Here is a 12,917-nt window from a genome sequence, read left to right as displayed (position 1 = left end):
CACAAACTGTGCGAAAATAACAACACTGCAACCTGTCACACCCCGCTTAGCGACACTGCAATCGTGGCACACACTGCAAACAATTCGGGTCTCAGCGCAGCTGGGAATCAGTGCTATGTATGGCCTGTGATCTGGGAGAAAAAGGGAAGTGGCACAAACAATTAAACAAAAAAACAAAACAAAAGGGAGGTTAGTCCGCCCTTACACAACTTACTCTCAATCAATAACCGCCTTTACGACTGGACGGACTAACCAAAACAAAATTACAAATCAATCAAAAGAACGAAAAAAAGGACAGCAGAGACAGCACAGCTGAAAAACAAGCAACATTATCAATTAAAATATTACCCAATAAAATAGCAATTTTATAAAACCATTCAAAATCATGAAGCTAAAACAAATACTCAATATACCTACAATATTGATCAGTTTCCCTGCGCGCAGTCGATCTAGGGCTTGATCAATTCTTCTATTAAAATTCGTGGTTACACTAAAAAAGTCCAATGACACATTAAAAATAGGCACATGCAATAGCAAACGATCCAAACAAAAATGGCAAAAGTCTCTTACCGACAGTATACCCACTCGCACCTGAGTGAATTAATTGCCTCTGGTTTTTTTCCACAGAAGAGCGCTGACTTCGCCCCACACACCCACTACCTTTTCACAGCTCTTCAGCCAATCACCTGGCAGAGAGCAACAAACTGCCAGGTGACACTTGTTACATGTGGTTTACATTTTTACTTTGCAATAGCTCTGAAGTCCTGAAAGGTCTCACGCTCACACTCTTACACTAAAAATAATTGTACTTCCTCCTCCTTATTCTTTATTTTACGGTGCAAACTTTCATTAATCAGCACTAATAGGTTGTCTCCATTTAGTTGGCTCAATGATTATAGAACTATAGTTAAAAAGAAAATTCAAAGAAATTCAGATAATGTGGCATGGATGGAATGGTGGCCCACACTTCATTGTTGGCCTACTTCAACAAATCAAAGACAATGAAATGAAACAACTGTGCAAACACAATTTATCTCAAATACGTATTACCAATTTTGGTGTCTGATAAAAAGATATCTACATCACACTATGTAACCCTCGTTCCAAACATTACATAGATGACTGATCTGAGGCCCCGGGGACCCCAACAATAATTTATTGGAAGAAGAAAGTTTATTATAGCATCAAAACATGTTTCTTTACAAATCATTTTACTTATCTAATTAATTTTATCCAAAGAAAAACAACAATCATTATTAATTTTGCAACATTACAATTAATTTACATATTTTATAAAACAAAACTTAATATTTTTCTATAATAAAACTTGTATCTTTTACACAACAAAATCATTCATTCAGTATAAAATAAATGCCAGCCCAGAAATGTAATGTCGCCAACATATACTGGGTTTGGCTTGAGCTTCCTTCACTTGGAGGGCATGCAAAATACGGTTCCTTTTCATGCTGAGGGCCAGTCCTATGGGCTCAAACTGTGGTCATAAATATTTTGTACTTGTAAATCAGCATTTGTATGTGTAAAAAGAATTTGCGTGTGCGTAAAAAAGATTTGTGTGTGGACTTAGCCAAAAAATACGCGTGAAACTCTGCACTCAAGTTTCAAGTTACAAGTATGAATTTTGACCCTGTTTTTCTTCCTTTCCACACACAAATCTTTTTTGAAGGCTGGCCAAAGGAGGAGATAGAAGCCACTGACATAAAGACAAGAAAGCTCCTTACCATGCATGGAGGGTTTCACCCCAAGTCCAGCACCCTGAGGCTGTACGCTAAGCGGAAGGAAGGGGGCCGGGGACTGGTGAGTGTCAGCACCACAGTCCAGGATGAGACAACGAACATCCAAGAATACATTGGGAAGATGGCCCCAACTGACCGAGTGCTCAGTGAATACCTCAGGCAGCAGAAACCCAAGAAAGAGGAGGGAAACGAGGAACCATCATGGAAGGACAGGCCCCTGCACGGCATGTACCACCGGCAGATAGAGGAGGTGGCTGATATCCAGAAATCCTACCAGTGGCTGGACAAAGCTGGACTGAAAGACAGCACAGAGGCACTAATCACGGCAGCACAAGAACAAGATCTGAGTACAAGATCCATAGAGGCTGGGGTCTATCACACCAGGCAAGACCCCAGGTGCAGGCTGTGTAAAGATGCCCCAGAGACAATCCAGCACATAACAGCAGGGTGCAAGATGCTAGCAGGCAAGGCATACATGGAACGCCATAACCAAGTGGCCGGCATAGTGTACAGGAACATCTGTGCCGAGTACAACCTGGAAGTCCCGAGGTCAAAATGGGAGATGCCCCCAAGGGTGGTGGAGAATTACCGAGCTAAGATCCTGTGGGACTTCCAGATACAGACGGACAAAATGGTGGTGGCTAACCAACCGGACATAGTGGTGGTAGACAAACAGAAGAAGACGGCCATAGTGATCGATGTAGCGGTTCCGAATGACAGCAATATCAGGAAGAAGGAACACGAGAAGCTGGAGAAATACCAAGGGCTCAGAGAAGAGCTCGAGAGGATGTGGAGGGTGAAGGTAACGGTGGTCCCCGTGGTAATCGGAGCACTAGGTGCGGTGACTCCCAAGCTAGGCGAGTGGCTCCAGCAGATCCCAGAAAACAACATCTGTCCAGAAGAGGGCAGTCCTAGGAACTGCAAAGATATTGCACAGGACCCTCAGGCTCCCAGGCCTCTGGTAGAGGACCCAAGGTTGAAGGATAAAGACTGTCCACAGGGCAAGTGTGGAATTAGTAAATATGCAGAGAATGCAGAGAAAACAGAAGACTTTATTTTCCATCAGTACCTGGTTCCACAGCGGTTTATCATCGTATCTGTGAAACAGAAACATTTAAGGACTGTGAAATAAAATTTATAGCGGCTGTACATTCCAGGCATTCCTTAGCTATGTAGATATTATAACAATATTTTCAGATTAATCTGTCAGTCTGCCCCAGGGCAGCTGTGGCTACAACAGTAGCTTGCCTCCACCAGTGTGTGAATGCGAGAGTGAATGAATAGTGGCATTGTAAAGTGCTTTGGGTGCCTTGAAAGGTGCTATATAAATCCAATCCATTATTATTATCTTACTTATAATGAGGTTATATTTACTGTCCAGCTCACCTTCTGTTTCTCCTTCACCTCAGCTACAATCTGTGTCTGTCCAATCTTAGCACTGAAATGACAGACAGCAGCATCTCCAGGCAGAGGGAAGACAAAAACAGCCTCTAATGGTTTGTCCTCCTTATTCTCGTAGTTCAGGGTGGAGACCACTGTAGCCACATGGTCCCTCACCTTCAGCTCCACCTCAATGCTCTTCAGAGGAACTGACATTCAAACTGAATTACCAAAAAACCATAAATCAGAGATGTTTTGAAAATGGTTGTTTGTTTCTTCTTTTTACATTTCAGCAAAAGAAACTTGTTAACCAAGTTGATATTTAAACATGGTTCTGTCCAACAAAGTGTCAACTTAAAACAAAAAAAAAGAAGAAAAAGTGTAATTTTGTTAATATTTATATTTAACTTATCCAGTCTATTTTTTAAATAACTTTCTTATTATTTAGTTTTTTTGTAGGAACTGTACTTGCAAAACATAAACGTGCAGATCATGTCTATATTGGGTCCGTCAGTTCATTACCAATTCTGGACATCTATGCAACATCCAAACTAGGCCCACAATCTGGATATCCAACAATGACCCAAGTTAGACGTTAATATGACTTTCAACATTTTAACTTTGGACTAGCTAATTTTTCTGGACATCGCATGGACGTCTATGAGAGGTGCAGGAAATTTACATGATTGATAAATGTAATATTTTTTTGTTTAGAAATATCAAGCTCGTTGTTATGAACATGATACATATGAATACAAACTATTCATAAGAAAACAAAATTTATTAGCCTATGTATTTGTTCAGTACATGTGGGGTTTTGGGGGGGATTTTTTTTAACTGGTTATTTATTTCATTATATGTCCTCCACCTTCTGAAAACATGTTACTAAAGAGCCTACAGAAGCAGTATAAAAATGATATCTAAATTAATATAAATTTGATGTTGAAAGAACAGCCACAACAACCACATGTAGGCTGCTCGTACGCGTATTTGTACTATTATCCCCAGTTTTTATTTTTATTTATTTTTTTATTTATTTACAATTATCCTCTCTATCACAAAAGTATGTGAAGCAAAATATTACATGCCAAGCAGCGAGTCTTTACAATTAAGGATTAAATAAATGACAATGGTAATTTATTTAATGACCGATTGTCATTTATTTAATGAACTTACGTTCATTTTGAAAAACGTTCATTTTGAAAAACGTTCATTTAGAAAAACGTTAAGTCTCTTTGTATCAGTACCTGGTTCCTTTTGGAGATTTAACAGACCAGAGTAGTTCATCCTCGTACCTGTGAACCAAGAATATTTGAGGACTTGTATTAAAAATAAATGTATCCTTTTATCCATTATCGGGTCCTGAGGGCAGCAGCCTAAGCAGAGAAGCCCAGAAATCCACCAAGGCAACGCGTTAGCACCATGCAGCCCCACCGCGCTAACGGAGATTTGCCACCTTAATGAGGTTATGGTGTTAATGTCATTTTAACGAGATTAACGCTGACAGCACTATTTGAAACATTTGAATAGAAAAGGCTAAATATTTCTTGAGCTTTCAGTCAGCTTTTTACTTACTCCAGCTCCTTGCACGTCTTGCTGCAGAGTAGGTATTGATAACCATAACAGGAAAAAAGGAAAGAGGAAATAGGTTAGTATGAGGTTAAGGCATTACAGGAAATATCAAATGCGGTTATTATAGTGATTCACTAAATACTACCAATAGTACTATTTATAAAAAAACTCCTTTAAACTTCTTTAATCGCTGCTTTAGGAGACAGTCTATGTTTATTACAGTCTGGGTTTTTTTTACATTTAATGTTTCAAATAAGTTAAAACAAAAATTAGATGGTTTTGTTTACATTTATTTTTAGAAATGCATAAATATGAAGCTTTTACTTACATACACGCCATGGACGATCACTCTCCATTTCAACTACATGAAGTCCAGATGAGAAACGTGAAGTCAGCAATTTTACAAAAAGCAGTTAAAAAGAACAAATAAAGACTTTTTTGCAATATTTTTGAAAAAATATATAAATACTTTAAATACCATTTAAAACTTCTAATTTGTTTGTTAAGTCTGGTTGTTACGTCATTTCACAAACTGTCTGCTATATCTGCCAGTAAAGTTTCTGCCAGTAAACTCACAGGGTGTTGCAATATTTCTCAGCAGAAAACGTCCTTGAATTGTGTCTCCGTTGTCTTTGTTGACAGGAATGAAGGCGGTGAAAGAGCTGCTCACTCCTGACTGGACACTGAGCTGCACCAGCGTCTCCTTCACTCCTCCATCTTCATGTTCTTTGTGCTCTCTCTCCTCTATCTCCAGGGAGCAAATCAGAGTCCGAGCACCCAACCTGTGGACTGTTAGTCGGCAGACAAGAAGGAAAACAGCTACAGTTGTAATGTTTATCATTTTACTACATTCATTTATTAGTGTCTGTTTTATACCATTGTATCCTCTTTAGTTTCATACATAAATAGAGTCTAATCCACCATCACATTAATAAAACGTTTGGAGGTAAATGCTACCTACAAGGGGTCTAAATTCAACAGACAAGTGAACACCTGGTGTAGATTTCTTTCAAACTTGCCATTTACGTGAAAAGGGAAAGACTATATCTGAGTCGAGGAGGGGGCCTGAGGGTACATCTTTCGCCATCTTGCAATGCTGTGATTGCAGCCATTTCCCAAATCTCTGTGAATGGTACTCATGGCGACTGATCAGCGGTCTTTGATCAATAAGCTTTGATCAGTGGTTGTTGATCAATGGTCATGAGAATTTGCATATTAATGATCAAGGAACTGACCTCCCAGCCCATTGTTCCTTCACTGGTGCTAGTTTCAGTCATTATAAAAATGTACTGTTCATAAGGTTGGGGAAACGTGCAGTCAGCTGAGACTGAAGAAGTCCCTTTGATGAGTGACAAAACGTTTCTCTCACTGAAAACGTTACGTCCAGATGAACAGACTCAAACTCTGGGGATTAACTTGCCATTAATTTTGTAATCAAAGTTAGGGCTGTTATCGGGGCGGAGGCCCTGGTGTTTTTTTACTGGAAGACTTGACCCTAACACTCACGTGGGCAATGACAGAGAGACCTGAAGCATTGTGATTGGGAGGACCAGCCTGCCTTATCTGAACCTGAGTAGTGTTTTGTTATCAGACTTTGTCCATAATGACCACCGTGTTTTAACATGAGAATGGCAATAAGTGCATGTGTCACCCGGACATCCTAGGTTTTCAGTTGATGATCAATTTTGTAATCTCATCATCGGATCTGCAGCCATATATTCTGGACACTTGCGTAAAGAGATGATCTGAACTGACAGCTCACTATCCAACTCACCAACTGGTGGTGGAAGAAAATAAATGGAAGAATAGATGGAACAGAAATATAAATTCCTATTTCTTTCAAAATAATAGTCCAACCCAATCTATATATGGATACAGACATACAGTACAATATATGGATGTGTTTATGAACTTTAATTATTCAACTTCAGGTCTTAAAGTTTTAAACACATTGTGCACATTGGTATTTTTTTAATAAAATTAATATGAGCTACATTCCTACCTGATGATTTCCTCTTTAGGCACTCATAATCAAACACAACAATACAAACGGTTTAAGAGCGTTACATTCCTCTTCCATTTACAGAAAGAAAGAAGTAGTAAATATTCTACTAAAACAGGGTCCTAAAAAAGAATCTGCTTTGATGACAGTTTTATTGTACTTTCAAACAGAGTGTCATCTACAGCAAATCTATAGCAAACCTCCCCCGTTTACCCACACCTATATATTTGCACAGACTGAAAGTGAAAGATTGAGGTTCCCTGTTACATTTACTGAGATCAGCAGCAGACATTCTGTGTTTACGACTCAATAAAATGACATTAAATGACACTTTAATGTGTTTTACAGCATTGCAGACAGTTTCTAACTGTCAATGTTACAGTGAATAATGGTCAGATTAGGGTTGATCTTTAAACACAGGAGTGTAACTGCTCCTCTCTATCAACCTATTACAACTGATGCCGCAGCACTTTCAAAACCAACAAACCACAGACATAACATTTCTTCAGCGATGGCCTTCATAGCTGCAGGATATCACAGACAGCACCCCCATGCATAACTGCAAGTCAACAGTTTGAAACAACAAGCTGCAGAGTTTACCTTTGCAGAGAATTCTGACTGTCAATGATTAGGGTTGATCTTTAAACACAGGAGTGTAACTGCTGTGTTTTCTTACTCATCAGCAGAGATAAATATAATTTTTACAGCATTACGGCGTAAAATACTTTACAATGATAAATATACTGTAGGATAAATGGAAGATTCTGTCAGTTCCTTCAGAAATGCCTCTTATAGCTGCAGGATGTCACAGATAGCAGACTGCAAACTATTTTTTTCTTTTTCTTTTAATTTTTTAATTAAAATAATTTAATTATTCCTGTGTTTTGTGAATCATGAAGTTTGAGCTAAGGGAAACATGAACCAGTTGGTTGATGGTGGCTAAAGCTGGAATATTAAATCAGTAAATGCTGTCATCAGAATGTAAAATGTAAAAACCATAAAAATGAGGTAAAGAGTAAAATGAGTACTTGGTTAAGCCAGCTTTTAAAAGACGTCAGCGATATGTGCACTTTGTGCATCTTAAACAAAATTACCTAAACTGCAGTCACTCAGTCAGCAAACCACAAACAGTCAAAGCACCTGTGACTTCACTTCACTCAGGAGCCTGACCACATGTGTGTGAATGTTTCAGTCTAATGTTTATTGTGAGAAATGAGTCACTTGTTTAGTGTGAAAGAAATATCTGCAGAAAAATAAAGTGCATGATGTCAGTTTCATTTTATCATAAAGTGTTAGATGAGATCAGGCTGCAAGTTCAGGCGTTGCTGAAAGGAAAGAGAACCAAGATAAGCTGGACGAATCAAACAATGACTGCACCTGTGCTGGAAGTGAGATTCTTCTGTCTTTTGTTTATATCTTATTTATAATCAGTACTAGCACACATTGGTATTTTGTAATTGGCAAACTAAATTTTACTAAATAGTGTAGCCTTTCTCACAGTGCTGTCATTATTAGACTGTTTTACCCAGTGTCCTCTGCAGGTCTGAGACTGAAGTGCAGCTGGTTCTCAGAGGGATGACCTGCCAGGCTGTACTTCACCGTCACACAGCCCTCTGCTGCCTCTGAGCTCTGACACAGAATCACAGGGTCAGAAGTCACGTTAATTACTGTCATCAAATACCTAAACAACAAAACGAGAAGGTGCTGCTCTTACCTGTCCAGTGAGCTGGGCATAAATCAGTGACCTCTGACCCTTGAAAAGTATTGTGATTGGTGGAGAGAGGACAGTGACAGACCCTTCCTTTGGTAAATCCCATATGACTGTGACAATAGGGTGCAGAGCAAATCACAGCAACTGCATCACCTGAAAAATAATGAAAATCTCTCCAAATATACACAAACAGCTGGAACGCACATTTTACTCACTGCAGGTCTGATCTCAAATATGGATCTGCTGCTGCTGCAATGTTTAATGTGACTTTTAATTGTGTTTCATGTCTTACTTTTGCTTGCATCCTGTCAGTCCCTGTGATGAACTGAGCGTGACCTCCTCCTTCGTTGGCCATCCCATTGATGAGAGCAGAGCTGGCCCCTTCCCCAATCCCAAAAGAGAAAAACCTGCAATACAACAGTTTTCTTTGAGTACATAGAGGACATTTTGGACATTCTGGGAATTGTGTAGATATAGTTGTGTTTTTGTGGTTTCACCTGTGAGAATCTGAGTTCTTCTTTACCAGATCTATCACTTCTTTGGTGTCCCACACCTCTCCATCAGTAAAGACAAACAGCTAGACAGGAGAGTTGGCACATAACATTACATCCAGAAACACACAGCTTGTTCTGAGAGCTGAGTTAGGTTTCAGAAGCACAAATGTTTGTATTGTAATGTGCAAAGAACAATGCACAGTTAGTACCTGCAACAAAAACGAAACAACAAAATACAGGCAGTTGCCAGTCCTCTTAGCCTCCTAGTAGATAGTGCCTGTACTACATGATAGGTGAAATAGGCCATAAAGATGTGCAAATCTTAAGTATTTTTCTGAAAACCTGACCTCTGACCTCCATCTTGAAGTTGAGGTCACTGAGATTCAAACGTGTCTGATATGTTTAGTAGATGCAACTATGGTACAAATTGCAAAATCCACCATCAACTCGTTCTTGGAACATTTGTGTTTGATGTAAGTTTTACTCATGTTGTAGAAATTATGTCTGTTTATACAGTCCTGTTATGGAGATGTAAAGAAAGACATGTGCAATGACATAAGTAATTACATTCCAAGGCAAATGGTTGTTTTAACTTCCTAGGACTTGGCATCCACATATGTGGACATGACATTTTGGGTTGTCTAGACCACAATACACAATTTTGCTCTACAAGGGCCTGATACCACTTACGAGGCCATACTGCCAAAACTGCCAAAACGAATGTCCTTGTATGTGACTATCAGGCTCTTGTAGAGCAAAATCAGGTAAAAAGATATTTCTTTGTTTTTACATTCATCAGTTTTTACATCCAATCAGCCCAAATAATAAAGAGAAATTAAAAATGCATGCCATGAAAGAGCTCGGGTCTTAGGAGGTTAAGGTAAGAGTTAGGCAAGCAGTAAGGTTATGATTACAAGAAGTCCCCAGAAAATTAATTAGAGCCACTGTGCATGTTACCTGTCTAGGGTGACTGGGAATGCAAGGCTGGTTGTAAATATGTTTGAGGGGCTCCAGCATCCCTGATCCTCCCAAATCAGCCTCCATGTGATCAACATTCTTCAGCGCCTCCTGCATGGTCTCTTGGCTATACTCCACACTCTTACTGCCCTCACATAAATATCAGTACACAATTACATGCACTTCATACCAAAAACAGAAAGTCTTTTGTTGGGCTGACTGATACGAGGGAGAGACTCACGGGAAGATGTGTTCATAACTGGACCCAAAACTGTAAATGTTGAAATAGCAGCCCATTGGTAAGTTCTTTAACAGGAGCAGCAGAGCGGAGAGGGACACTATTAAAGATGTTATGACTGTAATAACGTATTAAGGATACCCAGGCAGAGCTCATATGAGTTTCCTCCTGCTCACTCTTACTGATAGCATAGTCCATACTTCCAGATCGATCCATTAAGAACACAAACTCTCCACAAGAAGTCCCTGAAGACATCACAGACTGGGGGAACTCAGGGTACAAACTCACCATCACCACTGGATCACCCATCAGAGTGCCTGAAAAATGAAAGGGACAGAAAAATGACGCAAAGCAGTTTTTACTGTTTATTCCAACAAATTGCAGCAAACAACTTCACTCATTTTCACTCACCCGGCTCAGCAGAGGCCTGTCCTGCCTCCACCACAGCAGTGGGCTGGTGAGCATCTTTGTAATAAATCAGCAGTTCAACATCTCTGTCAAACTTGTGTCCTGCAGCCAGTTTGACCTGCACACCACAAACACATTCATATTTAGTTCTCAGTTATAAGTAACAACCACACACAGCAGAAATATTAGCACTCTACCTACCGTGGCCTGGGTTTGATCAGTGTTGAGGTCCTGGAGAGGGTCCAGGGAACAGTTGGACTCTACTTTAGAGATTGGACGAGGAGAGGACACTCGGGCAGAGAAAGGCAGAGTGTAGGGCACCCAAGAGGCTGGAACATAAACCACCTCGAAAGATTTACATTTCTTACCTGTAAACAAATGTGACTGATTAGAAGTAAACCTTTTCTTTTTCTTTTTTTTTTTTTACAGCTGTAACTTCAGCAGAAAGAGAACTGCAGGTATGATGAGGGTCAGTCAAATGTTTTCTTTCAATATTCTTAAAGGACAGCACTAGTACAGAATGGCATGTCCATCCTCCAATCACTTTATAAATTCCATATTTCAAACAAAAGATTGGCAGTCATGTGATTCCGAAGAGAGTTAATTCAGGTTAACACTAAGATATATTCTCAGTTATAAGCAGAATATGTATAACAGAATAGAAAAGTGATCCAGGTTGAGAAAATGAAAAATATGCTCATCTGTAACCAAAATTTATGTAGAAACTGTCATGGTCCTGCGACCATGACTCAGTGACTTTATGTTTATGTTCTTTATTGTTATTACTTTCATTATTATTCATGGCTGTTTTGGGATGGTTTGTGTTTGGGATTTTAGACACTGTTTCCCCCACCTGTGTGTGATTTCCCGGTGTCTCTTTGTGTATTTATAGTGTGTGATTTCCTCTGCTCCTCGTCGCGTCGTCTGTGTTCATACCTGGTGTAATCCCCTGCGTGCTCTCCCTGCTGTTCTCCCTTCATGCTCAGGTTTGCTATTTCTTTGTGTAGTTTCTCCCAGTTAGTTCATCCTTAGTTCTGTTTTACCATCACTTTATATTTGATATTATCAATAAATCACCCTCACACCTGAATAAGTGCTGCGTTTTGAGTACTCCTTCCACTCTCCACACGGCCGCTGCCCCGGACCGTGACAGAAACTCCTTCATTGAGGTATTCATGTTTAAACTTTTCACCTGAAAGGCAAAAAACCCCCCAAAAAAACATGTGCCTGGAAGTGGGTTGACAGAGCATTTCATACATTTAAACAATTTACAATAATTTTATAAGATTCATTATATATTCCAACTTTATATCATAAACATTTCAGCTAAATCTGTTTTGACAGAATTTTCTTTTAGCCAGTACATGTTTATATTTGTCCAAGAGTATAGATTCTGATTTGTTTTGATAGTAAGAAAGACCAGTATACACATATACTGGCTTTTATTTTTAAACATCTTTTAGATATTTATGTTCAGAGATCTTGATGCATTCTCAGTCATCCAAGTAAGTAAATCTCCAAAGGTTGATTCTGTTTATCTGGACGTAGCGTTTTCAGTGGGAGAAACGTTTCGTCACTCATCAAAGTGACTTCTTCAGACTTCAGCTGTTGATCAGTGGTCATGAGAATTTGCATAATCATGATGAAGGAACTGTTGAGCTAGTTAATAGGTATGCCCTCGTTGTGATTTTATTTTGAAAGGATGCTTCCTGTTATGCTGCAGAGTGCACGTGAGAGTTCAATAATAAAAACTAAGTGTTGTTCCGGTGAAAAGCCGATGCCCCACGTGTGATTATTCCTCCGTCTAGACAATAGAAGTATCTTCAATATTCATGCAGATTCCGCTGGAAGACCCGTCTCTGCTAACAGGTTATGGGCCCAGGAAAACATTGAAGCTACGCCAGGGGAAAGTTTACCACCAGAAAAGTCGCAAAGTACAGCGTGTTCGGTGAGGGCTAGCGTGCTAAGTTAGCACCATGAATAAGCGTGCTGGTGAACCCAGTGGCCGATGGGCAAGGTTGGTTTTTGACGGAGATGAGAAGAATTATGAACTGTGGGAGACAAAATTTTTGGGACAGCTTAGATTACAAGGTCTAAAAGACACAATATTGAAAAGTGATGACGACGATGAGGACGACGAAGATAAGAATGCCCAGGCCTATGCAGAGTTAATACAGTTCCTGGATGATAAGAGTTTATCGCTCGTGATGAGAGAAGCTGCCGATGATGGACGCGAGGCACTGAAAATTTTAAGAGACTATTATGCAGGAAAAGGTAAACCAAGAATTATCAGCCTTTATACCGAACTGACTTCTCTGAAGAAAGCAAGCAGTGAGAGCGTCACGGAGTACATCATACGCGCAGAGACATTTATTACAGCCCTGAGAAATGCTGGAGAGAC

The 12,917-nt window shown here is 39.6% G+C and overlaps 1 pseudogene; it reads right to left on the bottom strand.

Moving 5' to 3' along the window:
* Positions 1-2,842: 2,842 nt before the first annotated feature.
* On the bottom strand, positions 2,843-11,049 carry LOC146618732 (von Willebrand factor A domain-containing protein 5A-like; annotated as a pseudogene).
* Positions 11,050-12,917: the final 1,868 nt, after the last annotated feature.

The sequence above is a fragment of the Diplotaxodon limnothrissa genome, linkage group LG14, assembly GCF_057381915.1.
Source record: "Diplotaxodon limnothrissa isolate DT_005_m linkage group LG14, D_limnothrissa_male_GT1.1, whole genome shotgun sequence".
Taxonomy (NCBI): Eukaryota; Metazoa; Chordata; class Actinopteri; order Cichliformes; family Cichlidae; genus Diplotaxodon; species Diplotaxodon limnothrissa.
The sequence above is the reverse complement of the archived record's forward strand: the minus strand, read 5'-3'. Positions and strand labels throughout refer to the sequence as shown.